Below are 8936 nucleotides of genomic sequence, written 5' to 3' on the forward strand. Positions count from 1 at the left end.
TAAACAACAAACACAAGAAAAGATGCTCAATGTCACTAATTGTTAAAGAAATGGAAATCAAATCTACCATGAGACTCCACCTCACACAGAGCTCAATAACCATCATCTAAAAATCTACAGACAATAAAGACTGGAGGTGTGTGGAGAACAGGGAATCCTCTTACACTGTAGATGGCAATGCAAACTGGTCCAGCCACCATGGAGATCAGTATCAACGCTCCTTAGACAACTAAAAATATGATCCAGTAATTACACTCCTAGGGATATATCTGGAGAAAACCATTATTTGAAAAGATATATGTACTGCAACATTCATTGCAGCACTATTCACAATAGCCAGAATATGGAAGCAACCTAAATGTTCATCAAAAAGGGAATAGATAAAGTGATGTTGTACATGCATAGATGAAATATTATTTAGCCACAATAAAGAACAAAATAGTATCATTTGGAACAAAAAGGGCAAACCTACAGATTTTCCTACTGAGTGAGGTAAGTCAGATAGAGGAGAAAAATGGGCCGTGCATGCTAAGTCGCTTCAGTTGTGTGTGACTCTTTGCGACCCCATGGACTATAGCCTTCCAGGCTTCTCTCTCCATGGGATTCTCCAGGCAAGAACATTGGCGTGGGTTGCCATTTCCTTCTCCAGGTGATTTTCCCGATCCAGGGATCAATTCTGCATCTCTTATATCTCCTTCATTATCAGGTAGGTTCTTTACCACAAGGTCAGTTCAGTTCAGTTCAGTCGCTAAGTCTTGTCTAACTCCTTGCGACCCCATGGACTGCAGCACACCAGGACTCCCTGTCCATCACTAACTCCCGAAGTTTATTCAAACTCATGTCCATTAAGTTGGTGATGCCTTCATCTCATCCTCTGTTATCCCTTTCTCCTCCCACCTTATCTTTCTCAGCATCGGGGTCTTTTCGAATGAGTCAGTTTTTTGCGCCAGGCAGCCAAAGTATTGGAGTTTCAGCTTCAACGACAGCCCTTCCAATGAATATTCAGGATTGATTTCCTTTAGGATGGACTGGTTGGATCTCCTTGCTGTCCAAGAGACTCTCAAGAGTCTTCTCCAACACCATAGTTCAAAAGCATCAATTCTTTAGTGCTCAGCTTTCTTTATAGTCCAACTCTCACATCCATACATGACTACTGGAAAAACAATAGCCTTGACTAGACGGACCTGTGTTGGCTGCTTTTTAACATGCTGTCTAGGTTGGTCATAACTTTTCTTCTGATGAGTAAGCATATTTTAATTTCATGGCTGCAGTCACCATCTGTAGTGATTTTGGAGCCCCACAAAATAGTCTCTCACTGTTTCCACAGTTTCCCCATCTATTTACCATGAAATGATGCGACCAGATGCCATGATCTTAGTTTTCTGAATGTTGATCATTAAGCCAACTTTTTCACTCTGCTCTTTCACTTTCATCATGAGGCTCTTTAGTTCTTCTCCACTTTCTGCCATAAGGGTGGCACCATCTGTATATCTGAGGTTATTGATATTTCTCCTGGAAATCTTGATTCCAGCTTGTGCTTCATCCAGCCCAGCATTTCTCATGATGTACTCTGCATAGAAGTTAAATAAGCAGGGTAACAGTATACAGTCTTCACGTACTCCTTGCCTGATTTCGAAGCAGTCTGTTGTTGCATGTCCAATTCTGACTGTTGCTTCTTGACCTGCATACAGATTTCTGAAGAGGCAGGTCAGGTAGTCTGGTATTCCCATCTCTTTCAGAATTTTCTACAATTTGTGGTGATCCACACAGTCAAAGGTTTTGGCATAGTCAATAAAGCAGAAATAGATGTCTTTTTGTAACTCTTTTGTTTTTTTGATGATCTAACAGATGTTGGCAATTTGATCTGTCGTTCCTCTACCTTTTCTAAAACCAGCTTGAACTGGTTTGTGGAAGTTCATGGTACACATGTTGTTGAAACCTGGCTTGGAGAACTTTGAGCATTACTTTTCTAGCATGTGAGATGAATGCAATTGTGCAGTAATTTGAGCATTACTTGGCATTGCCTTTCTTTGGGAATGGCAAACCACTTCAGTGTTCTTGCCTTGAAAACCTCATGAAGAGTATGAAAATGTAAACAGATAGGACACTGAAAGATGAACTCCCCAGGTTGGTAGGTGCCCAATATGCCACTGAAGATCTTTGGAGAAATAATTCCAGAAAGAATGAAGAGATGGAGCCAAAGCAAAAACAATGCCCAGTTGTGGATGTGACTGGTAATGGAAGCAACATCCAATGCTATAAGGAGCAATATTGCATAGGAACCTGGAATGTTAGTTTCATGAATCAAGGCAAATTGGAACATTGATATTTTAGGAATCAGTGAAATAAAATGGACCAGAATGGGTGAATTTAACTCAGATGACCATTATATCAACTACTGTGGGCAAGAAGCCCTTAGAAGAAATAGAATACCCATCATAGCAAGCAAAAGAGTCCAAAATATAGTACTTGGATGCAATCTCAAAAATGACAGAATGATCTCTGTTCATTTCCAAGGCAAACGATTCAATATCACAGTAATCCAAGTCTACATCCTGGCCAGTAATTCTGAAGAAGATGAAGTTGAATGGTTCTATGAAGACCTACAAGACCTTCTAGAACTAATACACACAAAAAAGATGTAATTTTCATTTTAGGGGATATGAATGCAAAAGTAGGAAGGCAAGAAACACCTGGAGTAGCAGGCATATTTGACCTTGGAGTACAGAATGAAGCAGGGCAAAGGGTAATAATGTTTTGTGAAGAGAACGCACTGGTCATAGCAAACACCCTCTTCCGCCAACACAAGAGATGACTCTACACATGGATTTCACCAGATGGTCAACACTGAAATCAGATTAATATTATTTGCAGCCAAAGGTAGAGAAGCACTATATAGTCAGCAAAAACAAGACTGGAAACTGACTATGGCTCAGATCATTAACTCCTTTTTGCCAAATTCAGACTGAAATTGAAGAAAGTAGGGAAAACCACTAGACCATTCAGGTATGACCTAAATCAAATCCCTTACATTTATACAGTGTAAGTGAGAAATAAATTTAAGGGACTAGATCTGATAAACAGAGTGCCTGATGAACTATGGGCGGAGGTTCATGACACTGTACAGTAGACTGGGAGCAAGACCATCCCCAAGAAAAAGAAATGCAAAAAAGCAAAATGGCTGTCTGAAGATGCCTTACAAATAGATGTGAAAAGGAGAGAAGTGACAGGCAAAGGAGAAAAGGAAAAATATACTCTTTTCAATGCAGAGTTCCAAAGAATAGCAAGGAGAGATAAGAAAGCCTTCTTCAGTGATCAGTGCAAAGAAATAGAGGAAAACAATAGAATGAGAAAGAAAATTAGAGATACCAATGAAAGATTTCATGCAAAGATGGGTAAAATAAAGGACAGAAATGGTATGGATCTAACAGAAACTGACTATATTAAGAAGAGGTGACAAGAATATACAGAAGAACTGTACAAAAAAGATCTTAAGGACCCAGATAATTATGATGGTGTGATCATTCACCTAGAGCCAGACATCCTGGAACGTGAAGTCAAGTGGGCCTTAGGAAGCATCACTATGAACACAGATAGTGGAGGTAATGGAATTTCAGTTGAGCTATTTCAAATCCTAAAACATGATGCTGTGAAAGTGCTGCACTCAACATGCCAGCAAATTTGGAAAACTCAGCAGTGGCCACAGGACTGGAAAAGGTCAGCCTTCAAGCACCACCTGGGAAGCCCTCCAAAATGGTATACTAACCCTTTTACACGGAATATAAAAATAAATGACAGAAATGAACTTACTCGCAAAAGAGAAAGAGACTTACAGAAGGAACTTATGGTTACCAGGTGGAAGGATAGAGAGAAGGGGTAGTTCGGAAATTTGAGGTGGACAATTACACACTGTTATGTTTACAATGGATAACCAACAAGGACTTACTATATAGTATAGAGAAATCTCCTCAATGTTATGTGGCAGCCTGGATGAGATGGGATTTCAGAGGATCATGGATATATGTACATGCATGGCTGAGTCCCTTTGCTGCCCACCTGAAACTATCACAACAATGTTAATCAGATATATTCCAATACAAATTAGAAAGTTAGAAAGATTAATTCTTAGGTAAAAATTGTAAAAAGTAAATGTTGCAAATGAACTAAACTACCAAACCAAAATAGAACTACAAATGCAGAAAATAAACATAACTGGGGGCTAAAAAGGGGAGAGAGGAAAACTGAAATATTTGAGTTGACACACACACAATACTATATACAAAATAGAAAAAAATTTTCTTCTGTATAGCGCAAAGAACTTTACTCAATACTCTACAATGGTCTATATGGGAAAATAATCTAAAAAAGAGTGGATATATATATTTGTGTAACAGAGTCACTTTACTGTACAACTGAAACTAATACAATATTGTAGATTAACTATACTTCAATAATTAAAAACAAACAAACAAACAAAAACAAACCTGTGCATCCGAATAGGAATAGATCTATTTTCTTCTCATCAACATTTGGCATCATCAGTGTTTGTAAATTTTAAACTTTCTAGTCTTAGTGTATTGTCTTCTCATTTTTTTTTTTTTTGACTTACATTTTTCTGATGACTAGGGATATTAAACTTTTCTTATGCTTATCGGCTCTTTGCATATCTTCATTTTTGAACTGCATGTTCAAGTTTTTTGTCATTTTTTATTGTATTATTTGTCATCCTATTTTATTTTTTGGAAGATTTTATTTGCATATTTTAGATAAAAATCTGTGTTTTGTTGTAATTTTCTAGTTGGTTGGTCCTGATAATTCCTTTACTTAATGAGGTCTTTAGATATGCATATGTATTAATTTTAATCAAGTATTTTTCCATCATGGCTAATAAATTTTTGCCTAACTAGAAGCAATATTTTCTCTAAAATATTATTCTTTAACATTATCATAATTACTTGTATTATTTTTATAATTGTATTACATAGCACTATTTTATATTATATATAATTATAATTATTTTATGTTATTATAAAGCCTAATTTACATGGAAAACGTTTTCTTTATTTGCCTTTTGGATATCAAATAAATATAAATATATAAATAAAGTTTTATCTTCATATTTACTGTCTCTTCAGACATACGCTAGACATTCTGAAGTGTAGTGAAATGGTCCTTAGGAAGCACTCTTGTCAATAAAGATGGTGGATAAAATGGAATTCCACTGTTGCTGTTCAGTCACCCAGTCCTGTCTAACTCTTTTTGACCCCATGGACTGCAGCATGCCAGGCCTCCCTGTCCCTCACCATCTCCCAAAGTTTGCCCAACTTCAGGTTCATTGCATCAGTGATGCCACCCTGCCATTGTATCCTCTGATGCCCACTTCTCCTTCTGCCCTCAAACGTTCCCAGCATCAGGGACTTTTCCAATGAGTTGGCTGTTTATATCAGGTCACCAAAATACTGGAGTTTCAGTATCAATCCTCCCAGTGAGTATTCAGGGTTGATTTTCCTTAAGGTTGACTGGTTTGATCTCTTCGCTGTCCAAGGAACTCTCACGAGTCCTCTCCAGGACCACAGCTTGAAGGCATCAATTCTTTGATACTCTGCCTTCTTTACAGTCCAGCTCTCACAATCTTACATGACCAATGGAAAGACCACAGCTTTGACTATATGGACCTTTGTTGGCACGGTGATGTTTCTGCTTTTCTACACGTTGTCTGGGTTTGTCATAGCTTTCCTGCCAAGAAACAATTGTCTTATGATTTCACAGCTGGAGTCACCTTCTGCAGTGATTTTAGAGCCCAAGTAGAGGAAATCTATGACTACTTCCACCCTTCCCCCTTCTATTTGAAATGAAGTAATAGGTCCAGATGTCATGATCTTAGTATATATATATATATATATATTTAAGCCCTCTCATGCTCTTCCTTCACCGTCATCAAGAGGTTCTTTAGTTCCTCTTCACTTTCTGCCATTAGCATGGTAACATCCACATGTCTGAGGTTTTTGATGTTTCTCCCATCGATCTTGATTCTAGCTTTTAATTTCACATGATGTGCAGAGTATAAGGTAAACAGTGAAAAGAGATAGCCCTGTCCTACTTCTTTCTCAATCTTGAACCAGTCAGTTTTTCCATGTGGGTTCTGTTGCTTCTTGACCCTCACATAAGTTTCTCAAGTGACAGGTTAGATGGTCTGGTATTCCCATCTCCTTAAGAGTTTTCCACAGTTTGTTGTGATCCACACAGTCAAAGGCTTTAGTGTAGTTGATGAAAGAGAAGTAGATGCTTTTCTGGAATTCCATTGCTTTCTCCATGATACAGTGAATGTTGGCAATTTGATCTCTGGTTCCTCCGCTTTTTCTAAACCCAACTTGGACATCTGGAAAATCTTGATTGGCATAATGGTGAAGCGTAGTATGCAAAATTTTAAGTCTGACTTTACTAGCATTGAAAATGAATACAATTGTCCAATGGTTTGAACATTCTTTAGTACTGCCCTTCTTGGGTATTGGAATGAGGATTGACCTTTTCTAGTCCTCTGGCCCCTGCTGGGTCTTTCAGGTTTGCTAATATATTGAATGCAACACTTTGATAGCATCATCTTTAAGGGTTTTAAATAGCTCTAGTGGAATTCTATCACAACTGCTACCTTTATTGACAGCGGTACTTCCTAAGACCCACCTGATTTCACACTCCAGGATGTCTGGCTCTGGGTGACTGACCACACCATTGTGGTTATCTTGGTCATTAAGATATGTTTTACACTATTCTTCTGTGTATTCTTTCCATATTTTCTTGATCTCTTCAGCTTTTTCTAGGTCTCTACCATTTCTGTCCTTTATTGTACCATCTTTGGGAAAAATGTTCCCTTAATATTTCCAGTTTTCCTTAAAAGAAAAGGAAATGAGAAACTAGTCTTTCACATTCTGTTGTCTTCCTCTATTTTTAGACATTGTTCATTGAAGAAGGCCTTCTTGCCTCTCCTTGTTAGTCTTTGGAACTTTGTGTTTCATTAAATATACCTTTCTTTTTATCTTTTGTGTGTCTCTTATTTCTTCAGATATTTGTAAAGCCTCTTCAGATAACCACTTTGCCTTTTCCCTTTTCTTTTTCTTTGCTATGGTTCTGTTCACTGCCTCCTGTACAATATTATGGGCCTCCATCCATAGGTCTTCAGGCACACTGTTTATTAAATTTAATCCCTTGAATCTACTGATCACCTCCGATGCATATCCATAGGGGATTTGATTTAAGTCATACCTGGGTGATCTAGTGATTTTCCCCACTCTCTTAAAGCCTGAATTTTGCTATGAGAAGTTGACAATCTGAGCCACAGTCAGCTCCAGGTATTATTTTTGCTGATTATGCACAGCTTCTCCTTCTTTGACTGCAAAGAATGCAATCAATTTGATTTTGATATTGACCATTTAGTGATGTCCATGTGTAAAGTCATCTCTTATGTTGTTGAAAAAGGGTGTTTTATATGACTAGTGTAGAGTGTATTCTCTTGGCAGAATTCAGTTAGTGTTTTTTCTGCTTCATTTTGCACTCCAAGGCCAAACTTTCCTGTTACTCAGGTGTCTCTTGATTTCCTACTTTTGCATTCCAATCCCCAATAATTGATAGAACATCATTTTTCTTTTCTTTTTCTTACTTTATTTTTTTTTCTTTCTGTCTTTTTCTTTTCTTTTCTTTTTTTTTTTTTTTTTTGTATTATTTCTAGGAATTCCTCTAGAACTTCACAGGAAGCTCTAGGAAGTTTTCATAGAACTGATCAACTTCAGCTTTTTTAGCATCAGTGGTAGGGCCTAGACTTGAATTACTGTGATGCTGAGTGGCTTGCCTTGGCAATGAACTGAGATCATTCTGTCGTTTTGTGGTTGAACCTAAGTACTTCATTTTAACCTTTTGTAGATTATGAACATTACTCCATTTCTTCTATGGGTTCCTTGCCCATAGTAGTAGATATAACAGTCATCTGAATTAAATTCACTACTGGAATTCCAATAGAGCTACTTAAAACTCTAAAAGACAATACTATCAAAGCATTTCACTCAATATGTCAACAAATCTGGAAGAACCAGCAGTGGCCACAGGATGGAAAAGGTCAATTTTCATCCCAATTCCCAAGAAGGGTAGTACTAAAGAATGTTCAAACCATGGGACATTTATATTCACTTCCCCTGTCAGTAAGGCCATGCTGAAATTCTTACATTCTAGGCTTCCTACACCAACCAAGAACTTTCAGACGTCCAAGTTAGGTTTAGAAAAGGCAGAGGAACCAGAGATCAGATTGCCAACATTTGCTGTATCATAGAGAAAGAAAGGGGATTTCAGAAAAACATATATCTCAGTTTCATTGACTACTCTCTAGCTTTTGATTGTGTGCATTATAAACAAACTGTGGAAAGCAATTCAAGAGATGAGAATACCAGACTATTTTACCTGTCTCCTGAGAAACCAGTACATAGATCAAAAAGCAACAGTCAGAACCCTGTATAGAACAACTGACTAGTTCAGGATTGATAAAGGAGAACGACAAGGCTGTATGTTGTCACTCTGTTGATTGAACTTATATGCTGAGAATATCATGAGAAATGCCAGACTGACTGGGCTACAAGCCAGAATCAATCTTTTCTGATCACAAGGCTGTAAGACTAGATATCAACTACAGGGTGGGAAAAAAACTGTACAAAAAAAAAAAATATATATATATATATATATATATATATATATATATATATATATATATAAGGGTTAAACAACACACTTCTGAATAACCAGCAGATCACTGGAAGAAATAAAAAAATAAATAAAAATATGCATAGCAACAAATGAAAATGAAAACAGGACAACCCAAAACTTACTGGATTCAGTAAAAGCTGTGCTAAGTGTGAAGGTCATAGCAATACAAGCCTATGTCAAGAAACAAGCAA

The sequence above is a fragment of the Cervus canadensis genome, chromosome 1 (genome assembly GCF_019320065.1).
Source record: "Cervus canadensis isolate Bull #8, Minnesota chromosome 1, ASM1932006v1, whole genome shotgun sequence".
Classification (NCBI taxonomy): domain Eukaryota; kingdom Metazoa; phylum Chordata; class Mammalia; order Artiodactyla; family Cervidae; genus Cervus; species Cervus canadensis.